Consider the following 14,355-nt stretch of genomic DNA (forward strand, 5'->3'; position numbering starts at 1 on the left):
CCTGGCATGTAAGCACGTATTATAAAAATATTATATGCAAGTATTTTATCATATTTTGAATTTCATCAATAAAATATCTGTGGTAATTCATAGCCTCTCATTATGCAAGGACCTGCATAATATCAGTGATTGCAGCACCCCTTGGCCCACAAAGCTGGAAAACATCTTCTAGCCTTGCCAGAAGAAGTTTGCCCCTGGTTTAGACTCCAGGGAGATGTTAGAAATAATGTGAAAAAGCACAGTTTGAAGATGGAATAGTCTCAAGCTACAATTACTTCACAAAAATAACCCAGTGTGGATATAATGGCATTTCAATCATGCTAACCAGGACACTGGGCGGGCTGGGCATAGATGAATTTTGGTTTAGAGGAGCTAGGGATGGGGATGTTTATGTCAGTGGCAATAAGAAAGGAAAATAAGTGGAAAAAAAAAAGAAAAACAAGTGAATGGAAATTACTCATTAATTTTTTGAATTGACAATGATAATAAAGATAATTATGTAAAAATAATGACACTGAAGCCAGATATGGCAGTGCATGCCAGTAATCCCAGCACCAGGGAGGCTGAGGCAGGAGGATCACTGAGTTCAAAGTCAGCCTATACTACACAGGGAGTCCAAGGCCAGCCTGGATGGCAAGATTCTGCCTCAAAAACAAACAAACAAAACCACTGAATACTGAATTCACACTGTCAATGCATGACAGATTGAGGCAGCCTTTGTACAGAAAAAACCCCAAGCCTGCAATTAGAGGGTTGCAGGGGCCAAATGCCATTGGGGGAAGGCATCCATATTCTGTTGCTGCTTGCTGGGCCATTCTCGAGAATTCTGCTCCCTGTGGGCTTCTCAGCAGGGGATAAGAGGGGTTCTTTCTGCTTCATAATGATAAGGATGGTTTCAGGAGATAGCTCCCAGAGGTGGCTGAGAGGCCAGCTGTGTCTCCAGCAGTCCACGTCACTGGGTGGGGTTGGAGGAGGTCCCCCAACTCCCTCTGGGGAGTAGGTTCTTTTTTTTTTTTTTTTTGGTTTTGTAAAATAAGGCCTTACTATGTAACCCAGACTGACCTTGAACTTTTGGCAATCCTCCCACTTTAGTCTCCCAAGTGCCGAGCTCACCAGCGTGCACCATTATAGCTAGCAAAGGGGACTACATTCTTGTTGCGAAAACAACAACAAAAATCTTTCTTTCTTTTCCTTTTTAAGTTTTTAAATTTGTTTTATCTTTTGAGCCTGGCCTTGAAGTCACTGTGTAGCCCAGGCTATCTTCAAACTCATGATCCTCCTGCCTCTGCCTCCCAAGAGCTAAGATTATGCTATGTGTCTCCACCCCTGGCTCAGCAAAAGAATTTCAGTGTCAGTGATAGGCATAGGCAGATTTATTAGGCAGAGTCAGAAAGGAAGAGAAAATAGAATAGGGAAGGGGCTTCAGCTGGAGGGGCAGAGGGGCCCATCTCCAACAAAAGGGTCAGCCTGAACAAGAGAGGAGCCCCGAGTTTACAGATTTGCTGTGTGGCTCAGGTCTGGTGATCATCGCCTATGCTCTGATCTTGCGAGATGGCTTTAGAAGAGTCCTTGTTGCTAGATGAGCAGTTTGATCTCACAGAGATTATTTCCTGTGGGGTGGCCTCTGCTGGCGTCCGGGGACCGCAGCTTTAGGGCGACGGCTGGCTGTCCCACAGGGTTCCTCTGCAGCCTCGGGTGCTGAGAGCCGAGGAGCCCCCAGGACTTAGAGGCTGCTCACAGACCTGGCCCAGTGCTTAGCCGGGAACTGAGCAGGGACCGCACCTTAGGGCAGTGCAGTGAAGGAAACAGATACTAACAGAGGCCAGGCTTTTAGTTACTATCGGGCCTGTGTAGGCAGGAGCTCAGTCACGGGCTTTTGTTCTTTCTTTTGTTTGTTTTGAGACAAGTCTCCCTGTGTGGCCCAAGCTGCCCTCAAACTTGTGGTGATTCTCCTGACGTAGGGGAATGAAACTCCTGACCTACTACATGTCTGGTATGAGTTCCTGTTCTTTAAAATCGAAGAATGAATTTTAGGAACACGAAGGTTAGGAGTGGAATATATTTATTGAGAGAAAGCAAGCTTCTGTCTGAGAGAGAGAGACAGAAGGGGTCCCGAGTGGGTTGCTAAAGACTCTGTCTTTTCTAGGGACTGTTTTTGCTTTTTTGTGGTACCGAGGATTGAACTCTTGACCTTGTGCTTGCCAGGCAGGCACTTATGCCACCTAGCTAAATCCCTGGTCCACTTTCTAGGGACTTCTCTGGAGTAAAATCATGTGGTTAAATGAGTCAAAGGTGGGGGAAAATGGGAATTTGCAAGATAGGCATAAAGTGGGACAGAACTGTGGTGAGCCAGTAAGATTAAGTGCTCAGGTAAAATTGATTAAATCAGGAGCAAATTGGGGAGTGAGGCACATAGTAAGTGGTCATGCTTAACAGCAGTGACTCTTCCTGTAGTGGGGGGATGCTGACTCCTGACTTCCTCAGGCTGACAGAGAACTATGTGGACTGTCCATCCTTAGATGTGGTTATATTTGCTTTGCCTTTTGTCTTGAGATCTGGCCCATAGCAGTAGGTGTGTGTGTGTCCCTAAGCTGGTCTCTGTTGCAAAAAGAAAGTGGGTCTGTGGCAGTGCCTGCTACAGAGAGCATCCAGAAAAGTCTCTCTGTGCAAGCTGGCCACAGCCACAGGCTAAACATAAGGAGTGGGGACAGGGACTCAAACACCGCATTGAAGTTTCTGGTGCCAAAGTCAGAAAACCCATATAAAAGCCATGTTTGCAGGAGGAGAATAATGAGGGCATAGTAGGACACCCTGCCCTCCCAGATTCCCAAGACTCCATGCTGTAGGAGTGTGTGACCTCCCCACACTCCCCGTGGACTCAAGTCCCCGCTAGACTGCTTATAATTCCTGATATGTCAGTGCTGGATAATATATCATTTAGGGAATATTGACAAGAAAAACATCTGTACATGTTCAATGTAGATTCAATACAACCTCCTATATATATGTGTGTATATATATATGTATATACTTCTTTTTTTTTTTTTTTTTTTGTCTTTTTGAGACAGGGTCTGGCTATGCAGTTCAGGCTGGCCTTGAGCCCACTTTGAGGCCCAGGCTGGCCTTGAACTCATAAAGATCCTCTTGCCTTAGCTTCCTGAGTGGTGGGATTACAGGTATGCACCACTATGCCCAGCTCTTTTTTTTTTTTTTTTAATTTATGTGAATTTCTTTCTTTTTTGCACACAGGGCTTCATAATATAATCTAACCTGGCCTTGAACTATGTAGCCTAGACTAGTCTCTAACGTACCATTTTCCCACCTCAGCCTCTAGAGTGCAGAGATTACAGATGTGGGCCACCATGCTGGCTTCCCCTAAATATTTCTGACCCACAGTCTCTGCATCTGCAGACACACACCTGTGAGTAGCGCCCACTCTCCGTACAACCCCAGCGGTCATCCAGGCAGAGCAGACAGGTTTGTGCATCTGGTTTGGAGAGAGAAGTGTGGAAAGCATGAAAGTCACCAGAGTGGACTCTTAGGGTGAAAGTCCCAGCCCCAGGGGTCCCAGAAGATGGCCATCAATAAATGGAGCTGGGGCCTAGGGCAGGATGGCAGCTCTGATCAGTGAGGCTTTGTGAGGGGATCGGGTGTTTCGTCTGTCTTCGTAGGATGACAAAACCTCTGAGGTTTTATGGAAAAAGAAAACAAGGCAAGGGCAGATGTGGCGGGTCCAGCCTGGGGAGGCTGTGTCTGTGACCGGCACAGGTAACTGTTCCTACTTGGGGGTGTCCTGTGACTTTCTGCTTTTCTTGGAAACTGAGGTGGCTACAGGTTTAGAACCATGGGTCAAGAATTGTAAGCATCACTCCAGGGGACCTGGAACCAGACAACTTGCAGATGCTCTGTAAATTCTGTAAATGGCTTAGTTATTCCTTTCTCGGAGACCTGGATCTTGAGAGGACGGAGGCAGAGTAGGTAAACTTCAGGCTCATAAACCCTGTGACACAGATATTCCTCGAGAGTCACACACCTACATGCACAACTGAGCAGGGACACGTCACAGTTTTAAGATAATGAAGGAGAGAGAGCCCAGCATGGTGGTGCGCACTTATAATTCCAGCATTAGGGAGCCTGAGGCAGGAGGATCCAGGAGAGATCAAGTCAGCCTGGGCTACGTAGCAAGCCCTGTCTTAACAATGAAAAAGGAGATGCATAAAATATAGGCAAAGAGTGCAGCAAGCTTTCTCCTATTTTTAGTTACTCATTGGGCATCCTCAGTCCCAACCTCTAGGACCCTGTCACAAGAGGCAATGACTGAGTTTTGGAGAGGGTAGGGGAAAGATGGGGAAGAGGAGGCATCAGGGAAAACCAGCCTTCTAGAGGGGAGCCAGAGCTAGAACACTCAAGGGACTCAGTGATATTATCACAAGAAAAGAATTTCTAGGAGCCACAGGTCAATGGAATGTTACTGAACCATTGAGAAAGAAAAGAACTGTAAACAGACAAAGGGATGTGGCAATTGAAAGGTCACAGATGACATTGGAGGGGGCCTGGGTCACCCTGTTTGAGGATCAGTGTGAAGGGGTGGCAGAGACAGAGGCTGGAGAGTCTGGGAAAGGTTTTATTTTAGAGAAAAATAGGACATGCCTGGGAAGGCAAAGGGAGGCAATGAACAGGCCAGGGTTAATGCCACTCACGGGGAAGGGGTAGGCTGAACAGCTCAGGGAGTCTGCCTTAGCCCTGCCCTTCTAATCTGGAAGATCCACAGTTGTGCTGAACATAGTATTTTTTTTTTTTGTTTGTTTTGTTTTTTTAAACTGGCTAGAAAATGTTCTCACTGGAGTAGCAAAGGATGGTTATTGAGTGGTATGTGAGTTTTTCTCCACTTAGCGGTCACAGACTCATAGTTTCTTATTTTCTCCATCTGCAGTGAAGGCCAAACACTTGGCCTGCCAGTGTATCCAGGTACTTGTTCTTATTTTATAGTTTTGGTTTTTGAGACAAGGTCTCACTATGTAGCCACGGCTGGCCTTGAACTCATGGCCACCCTGCTGCCACCTCTGCCTCCACCGGAGGGCTAGGATCATAGGTGTGCACCACCATATGCCGCTTTTTTTCACCCTTGTGTCCTTTATAACATTCCCCCTAGGTGCTGGTTATCTCCCCATCCACCCCACTGATAAGCCTGACAGCCCCAGTTCCAAGGGTAAAATCTGTTTCCTGTCGCTTGATGGAGTCCACAATTCTTTATGGCTCTTAAGAGTTGCGGGGAAGCCAGTGATGTGTCACTAGGTCTGTAAAGCAATTATGATAATGTCAGGTTGGAAGGTGCAAGGCTGAGGACCAGCCTCGCAGGCCTCCAGCCTCAGCACCTCTCGGTGGGGTCCGTCTCTGAGTTCCACCGAAGCCCTTCAAGGCTGGGCTTGCCCCGCGCCAGCCGCGAGTGAGTCCGCCGAGCTCGTGGACAGCCCCGGGGGACGCTTTGGAAACGCACGAATCCTTCTTCCCCGGGATGCCCCAAGCCCAGGGGACCCGAGTCTGAGCAGCGTGACTTCTGCAGCGGCGTGCGTACCGAGGACCCCTTCTCTCCGAGGAAGGAAACTCGGCGTCAGTGGGGACGCGGCGGGATCAAGCCGCGACAGCCCCGCTCCCGGCGCAGCGGCAGCGGCGGACGAGCGCGGCCCAGGTGGGTCCGGCAGGTGAGGTGGGGCGGCCCCTCCCGCGCGCGGGCGGGGGTCGCGGCGCGGCGGGGCGGGGCCGGGGTGGGCCGGGCGGTGCGGGGGCGGGCGGCTCGGCGGCTCCCCGCCCCAGGCCCGCCCCTCCGCGGCGCCATTTTGCAGGCGGCTGTCGCGGGGACAGGAGGCGGCGGCGGCAGCGGCCTTGGGGACGGCAGGGCCGCTGTGCGGCGCAGGACGGAGCCCCGCGAGCCGCAGCCAGGTGAGAGCCGAGGCCGCCGCGCCCCGCGCCCACCCCGCACCTGCCGCCCCCGCGCCGGACTCGCGCTGCCGCCGCGCCCACGAGGCCGGCCTGGCACGGCCCCGCGCGCTGTCACCGGCCCGCGCCGCGGCCTGCGCGCTCCCGCCGTGCCCGGCCCCGCGGCCCCGGGATGCGCGGCGGCCTCGGCCGCTCCGCTAAGCGCCGCCTCGAGCCGGGCCCGGCGCCCGCCGCGCGCTCCAGCCCCAGCCACGGGGTCGGGCGGACAGGGCTCCCCGGAGCGGGGCCGCGTCCGCCCCACGTCCGCGCGCCCCGGGTCGCGCCCGCCGGCCCTCTCGGCCCCACGGGTGGTGCGCGCCGCGTCGGAGTCGGGGGCCGTGTTCGGGGCGCCGGCGGCGAGGGTGCCCTAAGACCCGCGTTATTCCCTCCCACAGAGCCTGCGCCGAGTAATTTTAGAAGCGGCTTCCGCGACCTCAAGGCCTTTCTTTCGGGCTTGGACCCCTTTGGGGGGGTCCGGATCCCCACTGTGGCCGCCTTTACAGAGGAGAGGAATTGTGACTACTTAAAGGGCGCAGCGCTTTCTCCTCGGCTTGGCCCTGGCTGTCCCGGATGGATAGGTGGTGGGAACTCTGTCCGCAGGTTGGGGCGTTCTGAGTGTGACTGATGGAAATTATCTGCTGTCACGCGAACGCTCTCAGTGAGGGCAACTGCAGGTGGAAGAAAGTTCCCCACGGGGCTTCTGGGGCCGGCGCCTTTGCAGTGGCTGTTTTATTTTTGCAAGGCTGGGAGACGGGAGATGGAAGATGCTGTCCCCGCTGACGTTTGGGTTCTCCTTGCGCAGTGGAGACCGGGGATGCGCGGGGACACGCGACCAGAGTCCTAAGACAGTCTGGTTTGAGCTGTCATGAAGGGGCCATGTGACCTCCCGCCGCTAGCTTCCTCCTCGCCACGGCGAAAGGCTAGCACTAGGGCTGGCGGAACGTTTTCTTTTTATGCTTTGTGTGTTGAGTGCTGTGGAGCTGCTGTCTATGTCTGCCTCTTCCTAGGACTCTGCCACCTGGCCCCCGGAGGTGTGTGCTGATCTGGTGAGCTATGCAAAGGTTCCTTTCAATTCAGAAATTGAGTATTTTGCACAGAGTTATGGCTGACCTGCCAGCGGCCCTAATGAATGCAGGATGACTGTTCACTCCTCATTCGTCCGAAATTTAATAGCTTTTGGGCACCCGTGTATCTGAACGCCACACCTACTAGTTGAAAGGGTGGCAGGTGTGCCTAGCAGCCGCCCATTCCACCTGACCTCCTCTGGTGAGGTATCTAGTCTATTGCCTTTGCCCGAGTGGCAACTGTCTGCTTTTGATATCAGGGCAGGTGTTTTTTTTTTGTTTTGTTCTTTTCTCTCTCCTCCTTCCTTTCCTTGCTTCCTTCCTTCTTTTTCCCTCCTTCTCTCCATGCATATCCTGGGAATTGAACCCAGGACTTTGGCACTGAGGTATGCCCTCAGCTCCTTTAATTTTGTAAATTTTGAAATAGTGTTTCCCTAAATTGTGATCCTCCTGCTCCAGCCTTCCTGAGGACTGGAATTACAGATGTGCACTACCACACTCTACCGATTTCTTCACATGGAGTAGGGACTAATTTTTTTGAGAAAACATGTATTTCAGGAAGTTTTTGTGTCTGCAGTTTCAAATGGTTGCATGGCATTGTGTTTTCTGACTGGCCCATTAGGCCGAGAATAAACAGCTGTTGAAATGTTTGAAAGATGCTTATGAAAATACCTGGCTAGAATTTGGTAGGAGTTGCCAGATTTCTTGCTACACTGCATGCTGCATTTGTGGAACAAAATGTGGTAGGCTTCACCTTGCAGCAATGAGATGCGTGTCACAGGGACAGTCTCAAGCAGCCTGCCGCCATCCCTGTCACCATCCATGTGTCTCCATCCATTTACTTGTGCATCCCTCATTAACTTAGTGCCAGGTGGTTATTGTGAACCCTGAGTTACCCACTGCAACTTGGCAGTCTCTGAACAGAAGCCCAGGCTCAGTGGGGGACCCATATCTGGTACCACTGGCAGCTTAAGGAATTTTCTCATTTTAGCTAAGGAAATTAAAAGGCAGCAGTAACAATTTGCAATTATGTGGTGCTTTGTACCTGTAAAGGGAAGCTTTCTAAAAACTTCATTTTATTTAATCTTCTTAGGCTTTTAAAATGTAAACATATTATAGCCCCCCCTGACCTCTTTCCAGGCCTTGCCCATAAAAACGTCCACATGCCAGTCAGTTGCTTTTCTGAGCTGATAACCACATTAATTCATTTTCACATCCTGCTGTTCCTGCAGTTGTTCTCTGCTCCGGGGCGATGCCCCAGTGGGCTTGCTTTTGCTCTTTTATTCTCTCATTTCTGCTCCAGGTTAAGCTATGCATTGTGGCCTCTGGGTTGAAAGGATCCCTTTGTGCACAAAGTGGCACTCTGTTCGTTTGTTTTCGGGTTTGCTATTTCTGACCTATTTGGTCACAGGTTTTAGGTTGTCGACTCTCCTGTAATTGAGGTCTGCTCTTGATTTGTACCTTTCATAGACATTTCAGTTTATTTTTCTCATTTATCTTTTGAGATGAGGTCTTGCTGTGTTGTCCAGACTGCCTTCATTAGTCCTGGCCTCAAGCCATCCTCCTGCCTCAGCTTTCTTGCCTTTTCTTCAGTGTATTTAATGCGTTTTTCAGTGCCTATTTTGAACAGGAACGTATTGCTGGTGGGCAGAGGCTGCATGGAGATAAATGGAGCTCCCGAGGGAGGAACTTGAGTTGGGAGGCAGATAAATCTCCTGAATGGGGCAGGCTCCAGGGATGGTAGGTGTTGGGGTGGGAGCTGAAACTCCTCAAGACTGCTCACGCTGCCGCAACCCTACCAAGGGCAGAGGGGCTTAAACAAGAGAAGTTAGTTTTTACAGTTCTTTTTTTTTTTGGTACCAGGGATTGAAATCATGACCTCCCACTTGCCAAGCAGGCATTTATGCTGCTGAGCTAAATCCTCAATCCCTAGTTTTTACAGTTCTGGAGGGAAGTTGGGCAATCCAGGATCTAGGTTCTGACCTATTTAGTGTCTGTCCGTCGTCTTTTGTGGTTTTTGGAGACAGTCTGGTTGCGTAGTTCAGGTTGACCTCAAACTCATGTGGCCCAGAATGGTGTCAATTCACAGCAATTCTCCTGCCTCAGCCTTCCGAGCCCTGGGATTACAGAGGTAGATAACACGCCCTGCTAGAAGTCACCAACTCTGTCAGATTATGGCCTCTTCCCACCCAAAATCTTACTTAACCTTAATTACTCTCTCAAGGCTCTGTCTTTAAATATAGTCATAAGACAGGTGTGATGGTGCATACCTATGATACAGCACTAGGGAGGCTGAGGGAGGAGGAGCTACATAATGAGTTCAGGGCAGCCTAAACTACGGCCCTGCCTCCAAAAACCAAGGGAAGAAGGTCATGTTGTAGGGGGTATGAATTTTGGGTGGGGCGGGTACAATTCACAGCAGAGTTGTCTGACTGAAGATGGGAGGGTATGAGGCCTGTAGACACAGTGGAGGAGCCTTGGGAGTGGAGGAAACAGCAGTTGCAAAGGTCCAAGGCTGAGGTCTGCCCCAAAGGCCATGTGGATGTCTCTTACCAGGCCTACAGGTCTCATGCTGAGGAGGTGGAAGCCAGCCGACTGTTTTGAGTAAAGGAGGGGTGAAGACAGATTTAACCTATTTGCTGAGTGTGTTCTGGCGGTTGACACAAGGGCCCTGGCGTGCTAAGCATAGACTGTGCCACTGAGCTCTTTCACCAGTTCTGACTTAGCTTTTTCTGGGTTTTTCCTCCATTTGGGGTTGTACCCAGGGCTTCACACTGAGTTACACCCCCACTCTTATTTTTTATTCTGAGACAGGGTCTCTCTAAATTGCCTACGTTGACCTTCATCTTGTGACTGACCTGCCCCAGCTTCTCAGGTATTGGGACTCCAGGTGTGCACCACCAGAGCTGACTGAGCGGGTGGGCGCTGAGGTTGGGCTGAGGAGTTACGCTGATGGACAAGTGCTTGGACAGAATGTGACCATGGCCAAGGTGCCTGAGTAGGCTCTGGGTGCAGGAGCTGGTGATAGCAGCCTGATACTGGCGACAAGGTTCTTCCTTGTCAAGGAGGCAGTCTCCCTGGGAGCCCCTTCTGGCCCTTGTCTAGATTCTGTCGCAGCAGCTCTGAGTGGGCTCTAATGCCCTTCGTGGGGGTCACTCCCGGGAGGACAGTGGGTTTCTGTGGTCCAGGAAAGCTATCTCCGCTCGGCTCCTTCTGGTGCTTTGATGCAGGGTGGTCTCCCAGGTCAGTCACTCTCCTCGTTACACAGATGTACTGCTCCATAGCAGCCTCTCCGAGCAGGATGGGGAGCCCTGTGAAAAGGCCAGCAGGGTACTGGGGTGCTGCTTGTGCATGTGGGATTGTGTCGTGATGGTCCCGATGTGAACAGGCAGGGACTTCTGATCCTTGTCTCCTCCGTGAAGGAACTGGAGCTTGGTGACTTCTCAAACTCTGCTGCTGGGTCCGAAGTCTTTTTTTTTTTTTTTTGTCTTTTTTCGTTTTTATCGGTACCAGGGATCGAACTCACGACTGCCTGCTTGCAAGGCAGGCGCCTATGCCGCTGAGCTAAATCCCCAGCCCCCGGGTCCGAAGTCTTAAGTGAGCCCTCTAGGAGAGCCCCTGCTTCCCAGTCTGCCAAGCTTGGGTTCCACAGTCCCACTGGCAGAGACACAGTCCCACTGACTGGGGTCAGCTGGGTGTGCCTGCTCTGCCGAGCTGTCCCTGAGTTTGCATCATGGCAGCCAGCGGATGGGTGTGAGTGAAGCCCACTCACAGGGAGGCCGAGACATGGGTTAGGCAGCTCCCAGGAGGTCAGAGTGCAGGTGATGCAGAGGGATTGGACTCTGCCTGGTGAATGGTGAGCTCCAGCTTGGCTCCGAGTCATAGTGAGCCACAAGGATGCTTTTAAGGCCTTCGTGGAAGCCAGGACATTCCAGGTGGAGGGCACCTTTGGCCGGGCACAAGGCCAGGGTGAAAGAGTGGACGAACACAGCGAGTAATCAGCATGAGTGGAGGGATGTGGGCTTGTACATGTGTGTGATGGGCTGTGCTGATGGAGGAGAGCCCGGAGATTGTCAGGGGCCCAGGGCAATGGGATGCTATAGGGACCACATGCCCTGCTCCTGTCTTCTTTGGCCTGGGGCTCATTCCTGAGTGCAATGTTTTCCTTTATGCATGCCACCTTGGACTCTCTTGTGATTGCTCCTGCAGAACTCCTAGGAACACAATTTTATTATTAAATTCTGGCTTCACTTTGCTCAACTAAATATATAGATATCAGCAGCTTACCCTGCTCCGTGTTTATTTGAATAAACTAGGAGGGATGGTGTACACCTGTGTTCCCAGTCTGTGTGTAATCCCTGTGTTCTAAGGCTGGGGTGGAGGATTTTGAGGTCAAGGCCAACTTGGATTCCTTAGCAAGACCTTGTTTCAAAAAACAACAAAAAACCCCAAGTTATTTTATTCCCTGGGCCTTCATTCCTCATGGACATCTTGGTTTTGTGACTCCGAGCGCAGGCTCCACCTTGCCTTGAACTTGAAAGCGCAGCTGCATCCTTGGCCTGCTGTGCTCTGCATTAGCTGGCATTTCAGCTTCCAGCTCCTTTGTCCTCATCACCTTTCTGCTGCCCCGGTTCTGGTCCTTTGCTGTCTGCAAAGGCCAATCCTCCGGCTGGATACAGTGCCCTCGGCGGGCTGTAGCATCTGCCTTCCTAGGGTCCCTGTTCTCCTGAGGCGGCTCTGATACAGCGCACTCACTTGGGAGGCTGCCCTTCCAGGGTCTCCTGCTGCAGTTACTGTGTGGTCCACAGGTGCCGTCCATGCTGACACTCGGCTCCATGTCACATACTTTTCTTCAGTGGCTCTTCATTATTTAAGACATCACTTCACATAATCTTCAAGCGATGTGTGGTGTGGGGTCTGTGAATACTGCAGTGTTCAGGACTGTAACCAGCATGACAGCACTTATAAGTCTTGTGTTTTATCTGAAATTAATGTGAAATTTTTATGCTACTCCAGGGCTTGTTTTAATATGGACATTTTCTTCCTTAATCTTTTTTTTTTTCTCTCTTAATCTGTGAGCAAAGTTGATGCTACTAGGCATGTTATATTTGGCTCTGATCTCAATGCAGTTTGAAAAATATACTGTTAAAGATTTATGGAAAGCTGGGTATGGTGGCACATGGCTATACGCAGGAGGCCGAGGCGGGAGGATTGCTTCAAGTTCTAGGCCGAGCTGTGCTATGGAGTGAGTTGAAGGCCATCCTGAACTACATCGAGAGAAGAGACCTTATCTCAAAAAACAAAAGGTTTGTGGATTTTTTTTGCCTTAAGTGGCATATTTTTTTAGACTTTTAATTAAAATCACATTTGTTTCTTTTTCATACTTTCTGTACCCCAGGATTTTATATATACATTGTAATCACAAAATGCAGTAAATGTATAAATATTTAAAAATTTATTACAGTAAGATACATTGCCATTAATCTCCTTGTACTTTCCTTGCTTCAAACATGCTTATCCCATCATTCTTGCCCTTCCTCCCCTCCCCTCCCCTCCCCTCCCCTCCTCTTCTTTTTCTTCTTCTTCTTCTCTCTCTCTCTCTCTCTCTCTCTTCACAAGGTCTCTCTCTGTAGCCCAGGCTGGCCTTGAATTCCTGGTAATCCTCCTACCTCAGCCTCCTAGTGCTGGAATTACAGGTGTGTGCCACCACACCTGATCTAATTTTTATTTTTATTAATACATGCTTGCTTTACGTAGTGGTCACATTCATGTTGGGAATTGGCAGAAGTGTAAAACACATCTTAATTACTCCCCCAATCTCTTGGTCCTCTTTCTATTTGCAAAAGTTCCAGATCCTTACACGGATTTTGTGATCTGGGTATGAAATACCTGGCTCTGAAGTATGGCATTTGAGTTGGAAGGGTTTATTTCTGCTATCCTGTGGGAAAGAAACCACATGAGATTCTATGGGAACAGCAGAGTAGGGAGAGGTGGTTCTGGCATTCAGGATAAACTAAAAAAAGGCTTCATTGAGATGACTCATTTACCATAAAATTCGCTTTTTTAGAAAGACATTTCAGGAGCTGGATGTGGTGGCGCACACCTATAATTCCAGCAGTGGGAGTCTGAGGCAGGAGGATCACTTTGAGTTCCAAGCTTGGGCTACGAAGTGAGTGCGAGGCCAACCTGAACTGCATAGCAAAAATGCTAAGACAACAAAACAAAACAAACTATCCATTGAGTTTTAAAGCCAGGAGTTCCTAATTTCAGGGTGTTTTTGTCACTCCAAGGAGAAACTGGTGCCCACTGATGGTCTCGTTCTGCCTCTTCCCACCCTGGCAGTCTCTCCTGTATGTCTGTTCTGGATGCAGAAGTAAGAGTCACTGATACTCTACTGCATTTTGTTTGTGCATTACTCAGTAGGTGGACATTGGATAATTTTCACATTTTGGCTAGTATAAATAATGCTCCCACGAACATTTGTAGACAAGTGTTTGTGTGATCAAGTCATCTGGTAATTTTATGTCTTAACATTTTAAAGCAGACCATGGCAGTGCATGCCTGTAATCTCAGCACTCTGGAGGCTGAGGCAGGAGGGTTGCATGAGTTTAGGGCCAGCCTGGACTACAAAACAACAACAACAACAACAAAAAACCCAGAACTAGGAGAAAATAAATTTCCTTGGTAAAACACCAAAGCATTTTGAAGAACTACCAAATTATCTTCCAGCGTAGGTACATCAGCGAATATGAGGTCTCCAGTTTTCCCAGCGCTTGTTACTGTCTGATTTTTCATTCTTACCATCCTGAGGGTGCAGAGGGGCTTGATTTATGTCCCTTAATGACTGATGATATTCTGTACCTGATTTTCATGTGCTTTTGGCCATTTGTATACAGTCTTTGGAGAAATATCTCTTCAAATCCTGTGCCCATTTTAAACCTGGTTTTATCTTTTTATTGCTGAGTCATTAGAGCTCTTAGTAGAATGAAGAACTCAGTGTTTTGCTTATGAGTCTCTTACGTGACATGTGGTTATAAATATTTTCTGTCATTCTGGGAGTTGTCTTTTCTGTTTCTTTCTGGTGTCCTTTGAAACAGAAATATTTTTAAATTTTGATAAACTCACATTTGTCTATTTCTTCTTTGTGGCTTGTGCCTTTGGTGTCATGTATAAGAAGCCAAACTTCGCCCAACATCTACAAGACTTAGCTCCTGTTTTCTTCTGAGAGTTTTGTACTTTTTAGCTCTTAGATTGCTGTAATCCATTTTGAATTACTTCGTATTGTGAGGTGGAGGTCCAGCTTCTCTGTTTTATA

General features: G+C 49.4%; 1 protein-coding gene across 3 annotated transcripts in view; it reads left to right on the forward strand.

Annotated features, from left to right (window-relative positions):
- The first annotated feature begins 5,669 nt into the window (after window positions 1-5,669).
- Slc23a2 (solute carrier family 23 member 2) overlaps window positions 5,670-14,355 on the forward strand; it is a 108,208-nt gene continuing 99,522 nt past the window's right edge. Inside the window, exon 1 of one of the 3 annotated variants that reach the window (XM_063248736.1) lies at window positions 5,670-5,689. The gene's annotated coding sequence lies outside the window, so the exon portion shown is untranslated. Of the gene's footprint in view, window positions 5,690-5,809; window positions 5,941-6,378; window positions 7,023-14,355 lie in introns of those variants that run through there. The other 2 variants (XM_063248735.1, XM_003476600.5) reach the window with 2 other exon arrangements.

Source organism: Cavia porcellus, unplaced genomic scaffold, assembly GCF_034190915.1.
Source record: "Cavia porcellus strain 051 isolate PalLab524CR breed Dunkin Hartley unplaced genomic scaffold, mCavPor4.1 scaffold_5, whole genome shotgun sequence".
Lineage (NCBI taxonomy): Eukaryota > Metazoa > Chordata > Mammalia > Rodentia > Caviidae > Cavia > Cavia porcellus.